General features: G+C 43.2%; 1 protein-coding gene across 3 annotated transcripts in view; it reads left to right on the forward strand.

Moving 5' to 3' along the window:
- The window catches only part of CPLX2 (complexin 2), a 669325-nt gene that overhangs the window by 332823 nt on the left and 316593 nt on the right, over positions 1 to 19909 (forward strand). For all 3 annotated transcript variants that reach the window (XM_085618262.1, XM_085618260.1, XM_085618263.1), the window contains exon 2: positions 11612 to 11671. The gene's annotated coding sequence lies outside the window, so the exon portion shown is untranslated. The remainder of the gene's footprint in view (positions 1 to 11611; positions 11672 to 19909) is intronic.

Below are 19909 nucleotides of genomic sequence, written 5' to 3' on the forward strand. Positions count from 1 at the left end.
GTACATAGCACAATCCTAAAAATTCATGAAAATAAATCAATGAATTATCTTGCATTTATATCTACCAAACAAATACGTCAACAATGTCATGAGTTGAGCAAGTTAAAAATCAACCTTAAAACCAAATCAGGACAAACATATCACTAGGCAAAATAATGAAATAGTCAGACACCCACCCCCTAGAGGTGGTAAAATTGTAAATAATACAGCCCAAATAGGCAGAAAAACAACTATAATGCCACAGGACTGTAAGTAGGGAACAAGATAACTCAGGAGATCCCTTAAAGAGCCCAAGTGGGCATTGCCTGGTGAAAAGTCGCAATATCAAGTATATGTACATCACAATCTGCATGGTAACAGATACAAGAAGCAACCTATAAAAACAACCAGGCAATAGTTGAAAAAGTGAAAAATCGTATCTTTGCAGAATCCGGACAAAAGCATAGGGGGGAAACACCTGAACGGTGTGCCATTGCTAATAACTTGCTGCGGTTTGATGAATCTCCTCAAAACTTTCAAACAAGGTGCTACTTTCTGACTAGTTTGTGCATGGTAAATTTTGTTTCGGGGAGATCCGGTAAGCGGGGGCTTAAAATGCAAAAACCCTTTGCATGTTCAATAGACGTCTTCAGGCAGGGGTACTGCAAAAACTGCTGAATAGAAATACACCAAATTTGGCAGGAATCTAGATCTTGGTTTGCAGATTGTGCTTTTTGTGGTTTAGGGTAAATCCATTCAATAGTTTTTGAGAAATTAATATTTATAAATAATTGTTTATCTGGATGGTTGGGTATAAGAGAGGTTCGAGAGAGTCTCGCTGGAGTGCCAATTTAAAATAAAAGCACTTTGATTGACCCAGGGAGCTTTTTTTCCCATGGGCCATCTCGCTCCCGCGGGAGTCACTCTTGTGGGAGCAGGCGCTCTGATTGGCTGTCAGCAACAGGAGAAATATTGTGCTGGCAGCCATTACAGGATTCAGGGATTTAGTTCCTTGTTTTGGAGTTAAAAAAACATAAATAACATAAGGGGGCAGGGTAGGAATACCTTTATAGGCCCCTTGGGAGCATCCAAGATACAAAAACAATTGGCAGTTTTTGCCACAATCCCGCGAGATTCCAAAAGGATCACAGTAAAAATAAATGGCGGTCCAGGGTAGCATTGTTGAATTAAGGGCAGGGATGCGTTTCCCCCCTCCATGAGTCATTGTAGTCCACGGGTGCCTATACCATGGGCCAAATTCAATAAGGGTCGGGGACATTCGATCCCCCTCCTTGAGCCAATATAGGCCCTGGGGAGACAACCACCAGGGCCAAAATGTCCCAAAAGGTGAGAGGACCCATGCAGTCCCCCTCCCAAGCCTCTAATGGCCTGGGGACCCCATTACCCAGGGTCGATTTCTTTAATTATGGAACCAGTATAGATCCGAGGACCCCACCCCAGGGCTAAAATGTCCAAAAAAGGGGAGGGGTGATGATCCCCCTACCCCAAGCCTTCAAAGTCCCCTGCACCCCATACCCCGAGCCTTGTTCACTAGCTGTCTTCCAGGGATCCCACCCCAGGACACAGCAGTTTTCCTGCCCACACTTGCAGGGTAGGTAACCTTGTGTTTGCTCCAGTCTAGTCGAAGCATTTACTAATCTCCCTCCAAACGAGACCAAACACAAAGTCTGCTCCTAGTGGGCAGGAGTTTTTAAAAAATACTCCTGCCAGCTGGGAGCAGACTTGTGATCTGTTTCCCTACCCGTATTAACGCATATAAATAGTCACTGAAAAATGATGACATCATCCAATGAGTGTGTTAATGTGTTTTATAGTTTGCATAGTGGAGGGTAGCTACCATATTACTTTTCTTCTTCATTTTGTACAGCCTGCATCCAGCTAATGGGTGTGTTTACAAAATGTATGCGCTTCTAATGCATCATAGGTGTGTAGAGGTTTTGAACATGACGTACCTCTTTGAATTGTAGATTAATTCTATGTGCAAATGACAGTTGACGACTTTTGACCAGTATGTTCAACACAATATTTTTGGATCTGCAGAAATTTTTTCCAACAGGGCAAATATTCTACTTAGTCGATACTAAGTATTGTAAGCAGCCTTGAGTTATTAGACAGAATCATCTCGGTATTACAATTTCTACATAGCATAGAAGACTGTGTGCACCAGATACTAACCTATGCACATGTCCTTCTTTTGCTTCAAGAGGTGGGCTATCTGTACCAATTTCACCACTATATGAAGGTTGCAGTAAGCATGATGTTTAGCATCATTGGAAAAAGTTAGATTTCGGAGATGTAAAAATTACTATTCCCATTCAAAAAAGCACATTATTAGGGAAAGTGTTGGACTTCGAAGTACTACAATTTACTATTCCCACTCCAATCTGTGCAACAGTAGGGAAAGTGTTGGACTTTGGAGGGGTAAAATTTACTATTCTTTCACAAGTCTGTGCAACAGTAGGGAAGCACTTCATTTCACTGGAGTCAAATTTACCATGTTCACTCCATAAAGGGTAAAAGTAGCGAAAGCATTGGATTTCAGAGGGGTAAAATGTACTATTCTCACTCCAAACAGCACAACAGTAGGTGAAGCCTTGAATTTTGGAGGGGTAAAATTCAGTATTCCCACTCCAGTTTCTGCAACAGTAGGGAAAGCGTTGAATTTCTGAGGGGTGAAACTTGCTATTCCCACTATAAACAAAGCCAACAGTAAGGAAAGCGTTGAAATGCGAAGAAGTTAATTATATTATTCGTCCTGTTGTCTAAGCAAGAGTATGGAAAATACTTCACTTCAAATACATTGCATATATGAGTAACTCCATCAATGCAGAAAAAATATTAAACTTAATTAAAAAAATATTAAATAACATTGGATAGATAGATAGATAGATAGATAGATAGATAGATAGATAGATAGATAGATAGATAGATAGATAGATATGTGTTAAAAAATCTAAAAACAATTATTCAATTAACATAATTACTATTCAATTAAAAATAATTATAAATTAATTAATAATTGTTATTTAATTGTTAATTAACTAACTTCCACCCTGTGCACCTACAAACCTATCAGTTCACACCTAAAATCTAACTAAAAACAACTGTTCCATAACTTACATATTTAAAATAAATTGCCATTTAAAGGTAGGTGCTCTGGTGCCTTAGCAGGGCTTCCACCATACACTCTGCATTCTACGAATACTGCTCACTCTGGGCGAGAGCAATATTTTGATCTGTTTCCCTGCCCAATTCAGTGCGGGCAGGCAAACAGATCAAAAGTCTGCTCCCAGCTGGCGGTAGCATTTTTAAAGCGCCTGCCCGCTGAGAGCAGACTCTGTGTTTGCTCCCGCTGGGTGGGAGATTCAAAATTTTTCCCACCAAGCAGGAGCAAACACAGGTTTCCCTATGTTCCGGGCTTGGCTCCCCAGGACATAGCTAGTGAACTGGTCCCAGCACCATAAAAGGCTCGGGGAAGGGGGCCATGTAGCTCACCCTCCCCTTAAATTGTAAATAGCAGCCCAGTGGATGGGGTATCGGAGGCCTCAGGAGGCTCAGGGAGGGGAACCCTATGGCCCCCTCATCTACTATCAAAATTTCAGGTTGAGAATGGGGGTCAAGAGGGCCATGCGCTCTCCCTCCCTTATTAAATACGGGCCCGGGGTGGGCTCTCTGGGACCTATAATTAATTAATTCAGCCCCGGCCACCATATTTGGTTGTTTGTTTTTTCTATCCCACGGGAGACCGGCAAGAGCTCAGCAATTTTTGCAGATTTTCTTTTTGCTTCTGGCCCCGGGCGGGGGAGGAGGGGTTCCTCCCTATGTGACATAGGGGGGCAGGGTATCCCTTCCCTGTCCTCTTATATCTTTTTTTTCACAAGTTCAGGAGAGGGGACTAAGTCCCTGAGTCCTGTAATGGCTGGCAGCTAAACTTTTCTGATGTTGCTGACAGGCAATCAGAATGCTCACTCCCGCGGGAGCGAATTGGCTCAAGGGAAAAAAATCTTCATGGGCCAAACAGAATGCTCCATTTTTAATTTGGCCCTCCTGCAAGAGTATGTTGAGCCTAACCGTCCTGATATCTATATTTTTTTTAACTTTAATTTCTCAAAAACTACCGGCGGATTTATACCAAATCACAAAAACCACAATCTGCATACCAAGATCTAGCTTTCTGGCACAATTGGTGTTATTCCTTTCAGCAGTTTTTGCTGTAGCCTTATCTAAATTAGTCTATGGCAAATGCATGGAGATTTTGCATCTTAAAAACCCCCTTTGTTCTTGACCCCCTCCCCTTCACGGATCATCCTGAATATTTCCATGTGCAAACTAGTCAAAAAGTAGCACCTTTTAGGAAAGTTTTGTGGAGATTCGTCAAACAGGGCCAAAGTTATTAGCAACATAAAAATTATTTTCCCATGGATTAACTGACCTAACTAAAACTACCAAGTGGTGGTCTCCACTAGGTAGTGATAAATAGCATTGTGTGTTCCATAGGAAATGTATTTTTTGTGTTGGTAATAATTTTGCCCCTAATTGATCTTCAGGAAACTTTCCCAAAAAGTGCTACTTTTCCACTAGTTTATGCATGTAAAGTTTTAGGGTAATCCATCAAGTGGGGGGCGAGAAACAGGGGGGGGGGGTCACAAATCGCATTTTCCACATTCAGTTTTCCATAGGTATTGTAGACACCTCTACAGTACAAACCGCTGAACGGACTTCCACCAAATTTGGCAGAAACTAGAAGTGGTTGCTGAAAGAGTGCTTCTTGTAATTCAGCATACATCTGTTCAGTAGCTTTTGAGAAATGAATGGTCAAAAACTTTGTATATCTATTGACATGGAGCATTTGTGGACCATACAGATCTCCTGTTTAGATCTGATTGGCTGCCACCACATCAACAAGGAAGTGGTGACAGCCATCTTAGGACTTAGGACTCAATCCCAAATCCTAAAAAAGCAAAAGAAAGACATAAGGGGCAGGGTAGTTATACCCTGAGACCCTAGGCCTTATCATGGGGTCCTAGAGGGACCCCACCTGGAGCCAAAAATGTTTTTTTGTTTGCTGCAAATTTGCAGAATCTGCTACTAAATCTTTTTTTTTTTTAAAGAAGTGTTGGCTCCCGCTGTTCTTTTTTAAACCGCCCCGGGGTTGGCCAGGGTCTGGGGGGGATGATGCAATCATTATGTTTTATGGGGAGAGGGGGTGTGTTGCCCCACTCTCCAGGCCAGTTTTGGCCCCAGGCCCCCCTTCCCCTGGGACGTGAAGTATTTTATATGGGGAGGGGGCACGCAAAAAATTTATTTAACAGACTATGAGATGTAGTGTTTTGCGAGTTTGAATTGATGGAACCTTTTTGGCTCCTGATGGACTCCGTAGAGCTGTGACGTAAGTGTTAGAGTGGAATGTAATGAAGGCTGGATTAGAATGTTGAGTTCGCAGTTACACACAGACGAATAAAGCAGTGGTGGCTGGCAGGGAATAGGGGTGGCGGGGCTGGGGGAAAAGTATGGAAAATAAAACCACTTACCTCCTCACAGTCGCAAGCCGTCGTCTCTCCTCTGCCATTGCTTCAAACAGGAAGGCGAAAGCACACAGACTCCCTATAGCCAATCACAACGCTGCAGTGCAGCATTGTGATTAGTCTGCGCCCCATGATTCGGTGCTCAGACCGGGACTGGGACCATGTCCATGTTCTGCACCTAGGTTTTTTATTACAGCTCCTGTGGAGACCATGCTAAGTGTGCATGGCTGTTTGGTCAGCCCAAGATGGCTGGCCAAACCACCATGAGCACTCATTGTCTACAAACCACTCCTATCCCTGTGACACCACCCTAACCCAGCCCCGTAGCTACGAAAAATAAAATGATAATAACAATGTTATTAACAATTTATTTTCCCTTTTCCCTGCTCTGAGAGCAATGAGGCGACACTCCTCTGTCTCCTTAGTGGAGTAGCCACCCCTGAAATAAAGACGTGTAATACTAAGCTCCATGTGTGACGTAGTCATAGGCGAGTACACAGGCTTAGAAGAACGCTACAATTACTAACGTGCAAAAGTCAAACTTCAACGGTCTCACCGAAGTGCAGCCCTACTTGAGAAAGTACTATTCCCTGCCCCACACCCCGTACTATATTCACTTTGCATCAGAAGATTTTCCTAAGTAAAGTGAATGTAAGACGCAGTGTGTCAGGCAGGAAATCCGGCTTTCTCAAGAAGGGCTGCACTTTAGTTGAAGTTTGGCCTTTGCACTGTGGAATAAACATGTGAATGCACATGTCTTGAGGCACTTAATCCAACGAACATGCCTTATTAGGCCACATATATTTTCTCTGGCAGGACAGAGATGAAAAGGTGCATTTCCTTTCTCAGACAACAGGGTTAACTCTTTAACTCGAAGACCCTTCCGCCTCTCTTAGTCCCTGGAATAAATGACCCAGACGCATCCGTTGCTCGGAGGCTTCCTACATAACCCAGATAGAGCAGCGAGGACGGTACTGTGGAGACTGCTTCTGCACAGAGCAGCTGCAGACACGGCCCTTAGAACCCAGGAGGTCCTTCTAATTATGTCGCCCATGATTAATTTATTGATTGGTTTTTCCTTCTCATTATTTTCCTTCTCCGCCTAAAGCTGTTCTTGGAGCGTGACAGCATCATAACGGAACCGACCCAGTGGGTGCAGCCGCCTAGCGAGCGCAACAACAGTAGATGTAACAATAGCTTCAAAACAGCTTTTATTTGCATTAGGAGGGATCTTTGCACTGTGTTGTTAAGGGAGATTTATGTTATTCTTACCTTCCTAAGAAATATATATATATATGTATATGTGTGTGTATATATATGATATGTGCACAGAAATGAAAAAAGAATCTGTGCGTTGTGCTGAACCAAGCACCGACCAAAGCTTCGAATACCTCCTGACAGGTTATCATAACAAAACACACAACTAATACAATTTCACTTGAGCTCACCTGAGCCAGGATCATAGATCTCCAAGGCAAGAGAGTCGCAGACATCACAGCCGCGTCTTGCCCTGTTTGTGGCGCGTCAAGATGATCTAGGCAGCAAGATTTACCAGGGAAGAACCTTGAGGATAAGTAAAGCATCTGTGGTGGTTAGACATCGCTGAGAGACGTTGGTCTGCGGCATAATGAAGTCTAATTGATGTGGGGATAGAGAAAGGGTCTATCGGGAGATGATTTTGGGCCCTCGAGCAAGCAGGAAAACTGGACCGTGGATCCTCATTTTTGGAGTAAAAGACAATTCTGATTCGGGTTGAGGGGCCACTGCACCTGCTGCAGTGAGAATAGCTACTCCACTGTCTTTGACAGTCTGTTGGGAGCTTTGAAAGGTTCTATTGGGGATTGTGTGAGGGTCTGTTGGGAACTGGTTTAGGGTTATGTGGGATCTATGTGTATTTTATTGGGGGTTTACCTCATTGGCTTTGTGAGTGTCTTTGGGGGTCATCTGAGTGTCTGTTGAGGGTTATGTGACTTCTGTTTTCCTTTTGTGAGAATGTGTGAGGGTTGTGCTGAGATTTATGTGGGCGGTGTGCAGATTCTCCAAGGGTTTTTAAAGGCTACAAGCACTGTATTGCTGACTTCCTATGGAGGTCAAATTCATCATCCTGTTGATCTTCCTTGTTTGTGCCTTTCTCGTACTTGTGACTGTTTCTCTTGTCTCCTCCACATCTTGTTCATCCCCAAATGTAAAGCGCTCTGATACCCTCATGGGTCATGTTCTCATTATCGAAAACTTGATAAATAAATGCCATAGTCGGGTGATGGTTCTGAGAGGGTGTGTCCCTGGCTATGTGATGTCTTGTAAGCCCTTGTGTGAAGATCTACTAAGGGTATCAGATGTTTAGAGTTATCAGATATTTGGTCAGTTCGCCTTTTCTCTAGCAGTCATTTTTCTTTGAAGAAATCAATTCAGTCTTCTGTGATCCATGGTTCATCTCCGTTGTCCTTTTGGGCTATGTTATCCATCCCAGATGCAGCAAATAAAATAAAAGGGATCGTCTGTTGTTGGCTGTGAAAGGCCTTGGATCAGTAGGAGAATCAAGGAACCACAAAAAATCAGACAGCAACAGTCAAATACATCATGGCAGAGCCAGCACAAGCAGCAGCAGTCACAGCTGAGCACAAGAAGGAAGATCCAGCATAGGTAGGAGGGGGCAGCGCCTCTCAAGGCATCTATAGCTGTAACTCACCCTTAGCAGTCAGAGCCAAGACAGGCCTCAGCAGCCAAAGGGCGCTGCTCATGATTGTTGGGGCACCCCCACACCACCATGAGTCCATTACTGTGAGGCTCCTAACAGGTGGCAGATCATTATTGTTTCAGGAGTTAAAGGGGAGTCAATAGATCTTGCCCCACCCAGGAAGACAGCCACACCATCATGGGTGGGGCGAGATCTTCTTACTCCCCTTTATATAGTCCGGTATTCTACTCTAAGCCGGACCCTTCTCTAAAGCTCCAGGTGTGTGGGCAGTAATGTAGCAAGGATGCCAGGGGCCCGGAGGCAAGCAATGAAAATGTACCCTTTGACTGCTTTAGGGGCAGTAAAATACAGGAATTATCAGGGTTTGGTTGGCCCTACAGGTCTCTGGGCTCTGGTGCCACTGATCTGGCTTCATCAATTGTAGCTATGACCCTGTATGTGGGGATACTGTGAATGGGGACTCAAACATGCAAAGTGTCTCGTGGAAAAGGTCTTTTGAGGGACACAATGGGGGATGTATAAATGAAAGAAGGTAGTTTATTTTCATCTACAGGGTCATACCTCCTCTTTCCGCTTTTTTAATGGCTGTTTTCCGTGACACTTTCCAAACTTGGAAAAAAACTATTGGGCAGCTCTGCCCTTTGCACAGACCCACAGATGCTGCCCTCCTAATAGGCAGCATTACACAAAGCTGCCGATCCAGGCACTTCATCTGGGAGACCGACTGCCCAGCATCAATAGAAATAGCCCCCATAAAGGATGTGGTTCTTTTCCTGTTCCGCTCGTGTTTGAAATCCACATCAGATCCACCTGAATCAGCTCTTAATATTCATGCAAAAATGCTTTCAGCCTGAGTAGCTAGCCCCAAAACTAGGACCATGGTAGGCTGCTTGATTGTAAGTGAGATTCTGGCCAATTGTCAATAAGGCCCATATTTATGGGAAGGTTATGCTGCGTTACAAGGAAAGGGTAGAAATGCACTACATTTAAAAGAAAAACGTGACTTTCTGACTTTTCCCTGTGCTGGCGTAGTTTCTGTAGCCTAGCGCCAATGCAAGCTTCCTTGCACCATAATTCAAGGGTGCCTGTGTTGCTTGCAGGATTGTTTTTGTGAAGGAAGGGGGACACCTTCCGTCACAAAAACAATCCTGGGAGGCAGATAACTATTTTTGCAGCACACATAGAAAGAGGAAGAAATGAGGAGAAATAGAGTTATTTCTCCTCATTACGTCACCCCAGGGAAGGTGTAAGATTCTGGCACATCCCCGGGTTTACAAGTTCTTGTAAATCTTGGGATTCGTCAAAATCCATTGAAGTTGCATGGGAACACCCACACAACGCCCATGGATGGAACACCTTCCCAGGGCAAAGTAATGCAACACAGCGATTTGCTCTGAGTTGCGTTATTGCGCTGAGTTGCGTTACTCCAGACTTTTGGAGCCACTCAGAGCCACGCAAAGTGGCATTGCGTGGCTTCAAAAATCTGTCTTACGATTTGCATCTCTTTTGCATCACATTGCGGAGTGCTAGAGCGACACAAACGGCTTCATAAATAGGCTCCTAAGAATAAATGCTAAAGATCTAAGGGCTTGTTTACATTGCACCGTAATCGCGTCACTTTTAAAATGGGAAAAAGTGACATACCGGCTGCAAAAAGGGGCTTGTTAATAAGCTACCTAATTTAACAACTGGAAGAGCTCCCCTCAGCTGGTGAGTGGAAGATTGGAGGGCGTCACACAAAGACACTTCGAAGGGTTTCAGCACCTGCCTGTTGGTTGTGAACGCATAGTAAGGGTTAGCAAGGCATACATCAGTGCATACGAGAAAGAAGCCTGGATTCAGAAGAGTGGAAATAGTGCCATAGGCCCTTAAAATGTCTTTGGCTTCAGACTCAAGGTCATTTTCTTCTCCCTCTACTGGCTGAGAACTTCCTAGATGTCGGCAGATTTTAAATTTTGCCTGCAAATTTGGTGGTTTGCAAACTTAGCACTCAGGAAGATTGTGAGCTTTGGTACACTTTAGCTGGCACTAAAAACCTCTTGCAAGAATGTGTTCTACTGAAGCATCCCCTACAGAAACATTTCATTTTTTTGTAACGAATTCCCCTCTTAATTGTTGGTTTTTGTAGAGTTTTTTTTGCTCCCAACGTTATTTTATAGATCACTCTTGAAATTTAAATTGTGTAACCTTCGTGAATTTTGCTAAGCTTTCCAGCTTTGAAAAGGCAAGGAAATTGTAGAGGAAAATCTTTGCACTTGTGTGCATCACTTCCCCTTAGCTTAAGAGTAAAGACTGTCTAAGAATGTAAATCCTGGAACACAGAGTATGACAAGAAACAAGTGTGCAAGAATGTATTACATGGAAACAACTTCCTTAGAACCCTTGTGCATGGTGACCTAAACATAGACTTTCTAGCTTTTATTTTATTTACTGTAATAACATGTTCTTGAACCCTTTGAAAGCGATTTCTTGACCGTTCTCTTGTTATATGGCGCGAGGGCTGCAAGTGCCTGATTTGTAAAAACAATAAGTGCCCGGACCCTCGTCAGGAGCCCTCTGCAACTTGCGCGACCCATTGCCCCTGCCATCTCTGCCAATGATGGCATCAACACAACTACTAAGTATCACACTCCTATAAATGTGACAAATCAGACTTTTCAAGGTCCCCAAGATTATAAGAATGACTTGGGCGGCAGGTATTAGACATTTTTAATGTTTACTGAATTAATAAACAACTCTTGTTGTGCACATATGTAAATTAGACAGGCAGCACCACCTTGTGGCAGACTGTCATAAGTGCCAGTATTGACAAGCAAGTGCCGCCGCTGAGCACCGGAAACCACCAGCTCAAATTAAGCACTGAGGACAACAGACACAGAGTCGGTCAGAACATTCGGTCATAAGACTATGTGAGTGTGTGTTGGGGTATGTGAGGGGCTGTCAATGAAGATGTGCCTTATCCTGTGTTTGAGACTACGTAAGGTTCTTTTGAGAAACATGTGAGGGAATCTTAGGGCCATGTTGGAGATATGTTAGTGTCTTTTGAGAGTCATGTGTGGGTATTGGCATGCTATTTTATTTGTAAATGTGTAAAATATTGTTCCTCAGATCGGAGAAATAGCATCAAAATTGAGTGGAGCAATGTACTTAGCGCAAGGGGCTACAAGTGCATTCACAGTGTGTGTGACTAGAGGAACTGTTCAGGTATTGCGTACTGGAGCATCTTGCGAGCGGTCATCATGGGGTAGAGAGGGGTCCTAGACAGGCACGCAAGCCTTTACATATTTTTGAATTATAGGATGTATGGATTAAGTCTGATTTGTACAAATTATTATTCCATCGTTTTGGTTTATTAAGAAAGTTTATCCATGTGTCCTTTCTCTTGCAGTTTTTATGTCCCTGCCTTGAAAGTGACTGGATCGCGGTGGTGCAAATGCTGAAGGAGATGGTGAGTTTCCTAGCAAGCATGATGGAAGTTTATTTATTTATGACTCCACTTTCGTGATGCAGGAGGATTTGAAGATGAATTTGAATTGTAAATTAGTTCTCATAATTTAATTAGTACTGAAGTGATGCTATTGAACTTTCTTTGCCCTGGAGGAGTATTGAAGGCAGGGTTGAGGATGGATTTTGTGGAGGTCAACAATTGCCTCAGTAGGTTTTTGAGTAGAGCGTTACCACAAATCAGACGGGTCAGTATCAGATTTTGGGTAATAACTTTGGAAATCGATCATGGAAGAAAATATCAAGTCGTCTTTGCATGAGATAGCTGGGAGCGGGTTGTCAGTGATTTCTTTGTCGTGTGTTTTGAAGGATAAGAGCTATTAGTCTAGTAAGCAAAGAGGACCCCTAGAGGTTCCCAGTGGCGTAACGAAACTGGAAGGGGCCCCCCTGCACAGTACAGGGGGGGCCCCCTCTGGACTTCTTCAGGAGCTGTCAGGCCAGGGTAGAGTGTTGAGGGGGCCCCCCTGGAGCTCAGGGCCCCCCCGCACCACGGGAGCTGCGGGGGTCTTTGTTACGCCCCTGGAGGTTCCCTGCACAGGAAGAGGCCCTTGGTGAGAGAATGGCCCTCTAGAGGTACCAGCTGTTGGGATTTATGTGTTATTTAAGTCAACTCGGAGCTAAGTGGAGGCTTTGGGGAGGTTTGTAAAGATCTATTGGGAGTGATCTGGTGGGCTACCAGGAGCTGCTTCTGGGAGTCTGCTGAGACCTGTTTGGGGGTCCACTAGCATCTATGTGAGGGCCAAAAAAGAAAACGTTGTGTGAACGTCCTTCTTTAGCAGAACTATAGCCCTCACATGGTTGTTAAGGGGTGGTGGTGGGAGAAAGCTTAAGATTACTAAACCGTATGAAGCACAACGTCTCTGAACGCTGCCCCCACAGCTGCCTGGCTTTCAAACTCTGGTTCTTGATTTGGAGGAACCTTGACAAAAACACTGGTCTAGCAAGTGAAGACAACCAGGAGCTAGCAATAAACATGGACTAAGACTTACCATCTAATGGTGGTGGTTGGTGGATGGAGTTTGAATATCAGCACTGCCTGTTAGTATCCCACATGTGTGCTTTGAGGTTGTCATGCCTGCTTAAACCATGTATGCTAGATGCTTTTCCTAATTTCAAAATGGACAGAGACCTGCAGTGATATCGACACTGAACATCAAGTCTTCATATTTACATCTTCTAAAAGTCCTAGATGCCAAGTGACCTGACAGCCGGTCAGAGAAACCAGGACAGCTGCACCGACCACTTTATAGTTTAAGATGTCTGTTTCACATCATCAGCCTAGATATGGGTGGTGAAACATTCAGCAGTGTAGAAACGGTGCATTAGGTCATAGATGAAGGATGAATGCTACTGCGGTATGTTCAAGGATCAGTAATTGCCATATTTATGAACACATACAAATCATGCTTATTCCCACTTCATACATGGACACCCATGTGTGACGCTGGCTGAACATTTTTTTTGGACCGAGGATATTAGAATTTGGTAATGAATCAAGCTGGTCAATGCAATTAGGAAACATGAAATGTGGCAACAAAAGTTTTTCTCTCACAGGAAGTGTGGCCTTAGCAAATCATCTGAATGATTAAATTAAGAAGCTGACAGGCTTCAAAAAAGAAGAACGCAGTAAGTGGATGACTCAAGCAGTCCGCCCGGGCTCCTTGCTGCTTGTGTAGGCGCAGTGAAGTATCCGCGAAATGATCCCAGTGATACAGACTGAGGATATTAAAGGGCGGAGGAAGATGTAGCAAGGAAACTGTGCTGGAGCTGAGCTTCACAAAATGTTGTACCATAAAGAGTTATAGGGTACGTACGGCTCAGCTTCTCACACCGGGGCTTGAACCATTGCTATCCAGTCGCCAACACATCCCAATATAGTTAAGGTGTAACCGTCGTCTTGCTTTGTAGCACAATATGCCAGTCTCTGACTTGTTTCCGGTGACTTCTTAACAGTATGAGATTTCCACTTGCCTGATACATCAGATAGGTACCCACATACTCTGTGAGGTTACCCATTTAATGACACTCCTGGGTAGATTCTGAACTTTTCTAAATGTCCCATAACTCTCATACCCCTTGTGTATATGTCAGTTCCTCAAAATGTCCTATGTAGCAGAAATTACACCATGTACCCTTGTTCTCCGATGACATCATAGGGTTGTCCTCTAACCGCTTAACCCCTCAGCCCGCTATATGTGGCAGAGGAGCGAGGGGAATGGCCAGGACTGGGAATCTGCTGTTCTTGCTGCTGCCTTCATGAATCCTGAGATCTACGGTAGCAAGGGCGATGGAAGAGGATTACCAGGGATAGCCGCTGCTAATCCTGCCCGCCCCTTATTGACGTCTTTGGTTTCTTGTTCCCATTGACATGGCTCTTATCCCGTTCTATTGCGATGCAATCAGGTTCAATTCCATTCAGTTTCTGGCTAAACATTGGTTCTTTATCATCATAAATACAGCTCTTCATAAACAACTCTGTCTCTTTTCTGAGCAATATGGCTGACACCTGTTAACATTACTCAATTTGAATGTTTTCATTTGATTGCCTTCTACTTGCACTGCATGCCTCTCACTTTTGTTTTTTGGCTTTCTCAAACAATGCCTTTGTAAGTGTTTGTTGCATTCTTTTCATCTGCTTCCCCGGAGATCCCACAATCCTATTCGGTAGTCGAGCTATTGCTAATGAGTGAAACGTGAATCTATGAAAGATACCAACGCTGGAAAACTGTAGTTACAGTTCTGTAAATACTTTTATATAAAAGCTGCGCTCTGAGAAATCTTCTGATGAGAATACATCATTTTTAATCTCTAGCACTCTTTTCCCGCCCATCCTATTAGCTTTAATTTTACTGCAGCACACAGCTGAAAGACTGGCTCCAAATTTGGAACCTCTCTTTTTAGCAGCTTTAGACATCAGACACACAGGGTCCATGTGTGTCACTGAGAGCTACAGTCAGTTCTTATGCACTGATGGATTTTTGCAGCCAGCAGGGGTGAATGCCAGGCACAGGCAGTGGTGGCCAAATGTTCACAGGGCAGTGTTTCGGGCATTTCCAGTTCTGTCCCTATGCCCACTAGTTCGAAATACCCATGCAACCGTGTGATGCAGTGGAATCACTGCAGGTGCTGCACAAAAATATCCCTATATTTTGCTAGTCTTATTGTTGGAGGTATTTGCAGTGGTCACTCACCTCGAGGGACAGGGCAACAAAAGTCACTTCCCAGTGAGAAGGCGAGGCAGTACATGCCCCCTCCCAACTCCAGCCAAGGGAAACATTGAATCCTGGAACTGGGCCAGTGCCTGCATGACACTTTTGCCATAGCGCTTGGTAGGGAATTTATTTCACGCTGGTACTACCACTGCACTCTTACTGCAGGTGGGTATTTCGAACTAGTGCCTTCTCATCCAGAGAGGGACTAAAATGCTTCTACAACCCCTTATGACAGGATCCCTTTGAGCTATTAAAAGAACTCTATTAAAGAGTGCTTCATTTGCACAAAATGAAGTGCCAGGGTCCTTCCCAGAAGGCCACTGAAGCATGCACCACCCATACCCTACAAGCGCTGCCAACGGCAATACCAATATAACACCTAACCATTGCACTCCTACAAGTGTGACAATTCAGACTATTTCAGGCCACACACAGCTATAATAATGGCATGAGAGGCTAGTATTATTCATTTCCAATGTATTGACTTAATAAACAGGATTCTTGTGCTCATCTCAAAATAAAAAAAGACAGCGCCACCATGTGGTGAACTGCCACTAGAGCAAGTGCTGGCAGTTAAGTGCCTGTGCCTAGCACCGGAAACCGCTGACACAAATTAAGCACTGCTATTAATCCAGATGGAAAAAAACATTGCTGTCTTGGGCAGGTGTGTAGAGTACTCTGCAATAAATTGGAAATGAAGAAATAAAAATACAAAGTCCTGTACTTCGATAGGCACTTGACAAAACTTCTAAAATTACAATCATCATATATACACACTTTGTACACTCGGTCCTTCACACTAAAGTTGTGTAAACGTTTCCTTCATTTTGGTCCAGCTGTAATAAAATGGCCAATCCAACCATTTTGGTTTGTGTAGGGCTGCCAGAGACTGATTCTGTCTTTGACCCCAGGGGACTTTCAGAGGCAACGACCTGTCAGAAAAGGTGCAAAAACTGCATTTTCATGTCAGCCTGCTTGCTTTTGATTGTGCGTGCTCTGCTTCTCCAATAGGATGTACTCCTGCATGGAGGTAGAGGTCAGAGCAATGTTCTGAAGATGTTGTTTTGTATAGTGGATTTCCCAGCAACTGTTGGGCTAATGCAATTCCCCTCTAATTGCAATGTGCTGTTTTTAACATTGTCTCTTGTTCCAGTAACTGGCCACTGATGTCATCCCTCTGGCCTGGTGGTTCAAAGCAGACTCCTAATGATAACCTGTGGTGGTTGTTTATTCATCCACCCTGTCCTAGCAGGGTCCCTCTGAATACTTCCTGCATTTTACTGTGCATCCCCTACATCCCTATCATTCTGACGCAGAATTCACTGACCATAGATTGTTCACCCACTAAAAGGAAACGTGAGCTGGGTTTAGACTGTTGTGAGACAGGTTTGTTTTACCTTTCTGGATGCCCCAATGAAAGACAGACTTGAAGGGGCACTTTGTCACTGTGACTGTGTCAAAGGCCTGTAATTGAAGTGGCTGATTTCAAAGCAGTGTTTCATTTTAAAACAACAAAAAAAGTTTAATCATGATAATATTTATAATTAATATTATTCTTATTATTCAAAATTGCTTAATGTAAAGTTTCAAGAATAATACGAATTTTGTGAATTTTGGAAATTTCCCACGCATAATTAAAATACTAGCAAAATGGGTTCAATACACTTGTGAGAAAAAGTTAAACAAGATATGCATTTTTCCCCTCACAGGGATGGTAGCCTGTTAAGGTCAGCAGTTCACAAAGTCTGCAAATGATTTTAATTAAAGCATTGTTTAAAAAAAATTAAATGCAACATTTTAAAGTGTAATTTTTCTTTTCTAAGAGTAGACAGGGGTCCATTGCCTACTCTTAAAAATATTTTTTCCAGCTATCACAAAGGGGATACTACCTGTTTGTGAATGGGTTACCACCTCTTTTGAAGTGCAGGTAAAATATTAATGTTTTGCGACCCCCCATTTCAGTCAGAAAACATTAATACCTAAATACATACAATTCGGAATTGGAAGTGATTCCCCAAGCATGGCAATTCGAAATCCCAAGTCGCAAACCCAAATTGCGATTCGGTAATAAGTTACCCAATCACAATTTGGTGTTTGTACATTTGAAAAAAAAAATTTGAGGTTGCAAAGGGGCCCAATTATACGAATCAAGCCGGTGGTGCTTGCACATCGCCAGGTAAAAAATGCATCCAGTAGCTGACCTCTATGCATATTTGCCCGTTTGAGGCCTTTTGCGATTGTCGCACTGATTCCTACCCCTATTATCAGATGCACGTAACGGCTCAGACCCTTCTGCTAAGGGTACAGCAATTAAAGTTGCTTAATTTTGCCAGTGCCGGTTTTGTCTCTTGGTACTTCAGAGGGGAACGTCAAGTTAATCTGACACGACGTCATGAGCCTTTGGTTATAATAAATGATACATACAGTGGAACTGCTTGCTAATTGTTGTGCTAGTTGTCCTCTGGTGGAAAAGATGTATGAGTTCCATGTCTGTAGATACTCATTTCCGGTCTATAATAAAGGAGGGCCAACCTGTAGGTCCTAGCATGGGGCCCTGCCATGTTTCCAGGCCCGCCTCCCAGCTCACCGCTCTAGTCAGCCATCTCCCTAGTGTGAATACCATCTGGCCATACGCAATATGAGTTGGCCGTAGGGCCACCACCAAACAAACTAGAGGAGCAGGCAGAACATGTAAATGGTTTTCTTTATTATTGTTGATATGATTTTAGAAACCAGAGTGAATGTCGGGGTTTTGGCTTTCTTACATATTTTGAGAAAAACCTTTCAAGAGGTCCTACCACTCAACATTCCCCTTAGAATGCATTTGTGGGTAGTAGCTTCGAAGTCGGCGGTAAAGTCAACACGGAGTACTATTAAGTTATGTGTGCTGTACTATGGATACTGTTTGCCCATGTAGATCTTAGGCCTGTGACGCGGTTCAAAGGGCTGCTCAGAAGGATTCCTGGCACCATCAATGCATTCATGAGGAAGAAGCAGCCCCTTCAGACACATCCTGAGTCTACATACTGAAAGTGTACATGAACTAATGCGCACAATATGTTTTTTCCACGGTCCACTGGAAAATCGTATAATGTTATTTTTCTCAGATTTCCAAGGTAGGTTTTGTTTTAGGATACGTGTCATGACGAGAAGGACCATTATTCTTTCGCCAAAAAGCCAAAGCATGCCCTGATAATGTTCTGCAAAATATGTGTGGGACAATAAAGTCTTTTAACCTTCCGCGTCCAGTACATATTTTATTGGTCTATTACTTATGATTACTTGGGTGCTGTAGCAGAACAATCAACACTCACAGTGAGCTAATACCACTTCAGGGAGTTTATGAATTCTGAGGAGTGAGAACTTTAGCCAATAGATCCAAGCCCAGGTCCCTTCAGGATTAGTGAGTCAGTCTTTTGTAAAGGGAGAGGTGTGGTGCAGCGGCCAGAGCGACCGCCTCCGGAGGGTGGGACTCGTGGTCCGATCGCCCGCGGAACTCAGCTCAGCATCATGTGACTCTGGGCAATAGCTCACTTAATCTCCCCGACGGCCCCCAGCGCCTTGAGACCCTTTGGGGTGATATGTTTGCACTTTACAAATACGGTATTTTATTTTCATTGCTGTCATTTGGTAGAGATCTTGCATGTGTCCCGATATGTGACAGTGAATCGACTCAGACGCAAGAGTGGTGTCCTTGTCACCTCTTCATTTGTGCTCGCTTTCAGGCCACAGCTATGTTGAATAAAGTCGATGTGCAGGAGGACATCCTAGCACTAATCTACAGAGGTGGCACCTAAGGATTGTACTACTGACGGACCCAATTATAAAAACAGAAATTAAAGGGTGTGCGAAGAAATACGTATGTGTCATTGAGAACAGATATTCTAGCGCCTGAACCCCCTCGCGGGGTATTACGCACATTCCAGAAATCCGAATTGATTAATTGATTGATTAATTGATAGATAGATTGATTGACATTTGGAGGACTCCTAAATGTATTTATAAGAGAGATAAAATGGCTAAAGGCATATAGAAAGAAATTGTTAAGAAAGAAAAGTATAATTTGATATAAAAATTGAAGGTTATTAAGGCATGATTATTTGACTGAAGAATTGTCTTTTTTTTGTATAAAATTTAATTTTTTTTAAATGGGGGCACTTAGTACCTCTCTATACAGTGTTACTTTTATTTCGCTTTTGCATTGAAATACATTTTTTGTCATTTGCAACTATGAATATTTTTAAAACTGTGTGTTTCATTGATTTCCTTTTGCTAAAACATACTTATAGAGTCCCACACAAGAAAACCCATGACTAGTTTTGACACTTGTGGCAGCAATAAGTGGACCTTACTGTTATGGTTGTGTGAAAAGTCCTTGTATGCATTATTTCGATGAAAGCGTCGCTTGTACGGACCTGTATATGTTACTAGAGAGGCCATTGAGAAGTAGAATCTCAAAAATATAATTTTATGGTCGCTAACAAATAAGAGTCAATCTGAAGAGGCATCCACTACATTAGAAGAGAATTTAAATCTTTTTCTTATTAAAAAAAGATCAATCCTAAACAGGATGTACAGACTCGATTTCTTTCAGACTCCAAATCAAATATGGAGCAGGGAAAAAAGTGGGTAACATCATGAAACCCAAGGATCTGGCTGGAAAGGAAAAACAGGAAATCGCATACATCCTATGGTTGAGAAGAGCTGTCAAAAGCCTGTGACAAAGTTTGCAGCCCATTGATAGCCAAGCCCGATGAGTTGGCATGACTCCTTAACACTGACATTAGAGCTGTGATATTCACAACCGCGAGACAGAAGCAATACCCATACAGCAATACAGTGGGTTATTCAAACCCACATAAAACCTACAATGTGTGCTAAGTATAATCGTGCATCAAATAGGCATGTAGATAGATAGATGGATGGATCGATAGGTATATAGACAGATAGACAGATAGATAGACAGACAG

This window comes from Triturus cristatus, chromosome 7, assembly GCF_964204655.1.
Source record: "Triturus cristatus chromosome 7, aTriCri1.1, whole genome shotgun sequence".
NCBI classification, from domain to species: Eukaryota; Metazoa; Chordata; class Amphibia; order Caudata; family Salamandridae; genus Triturus; species Triturus cristatus.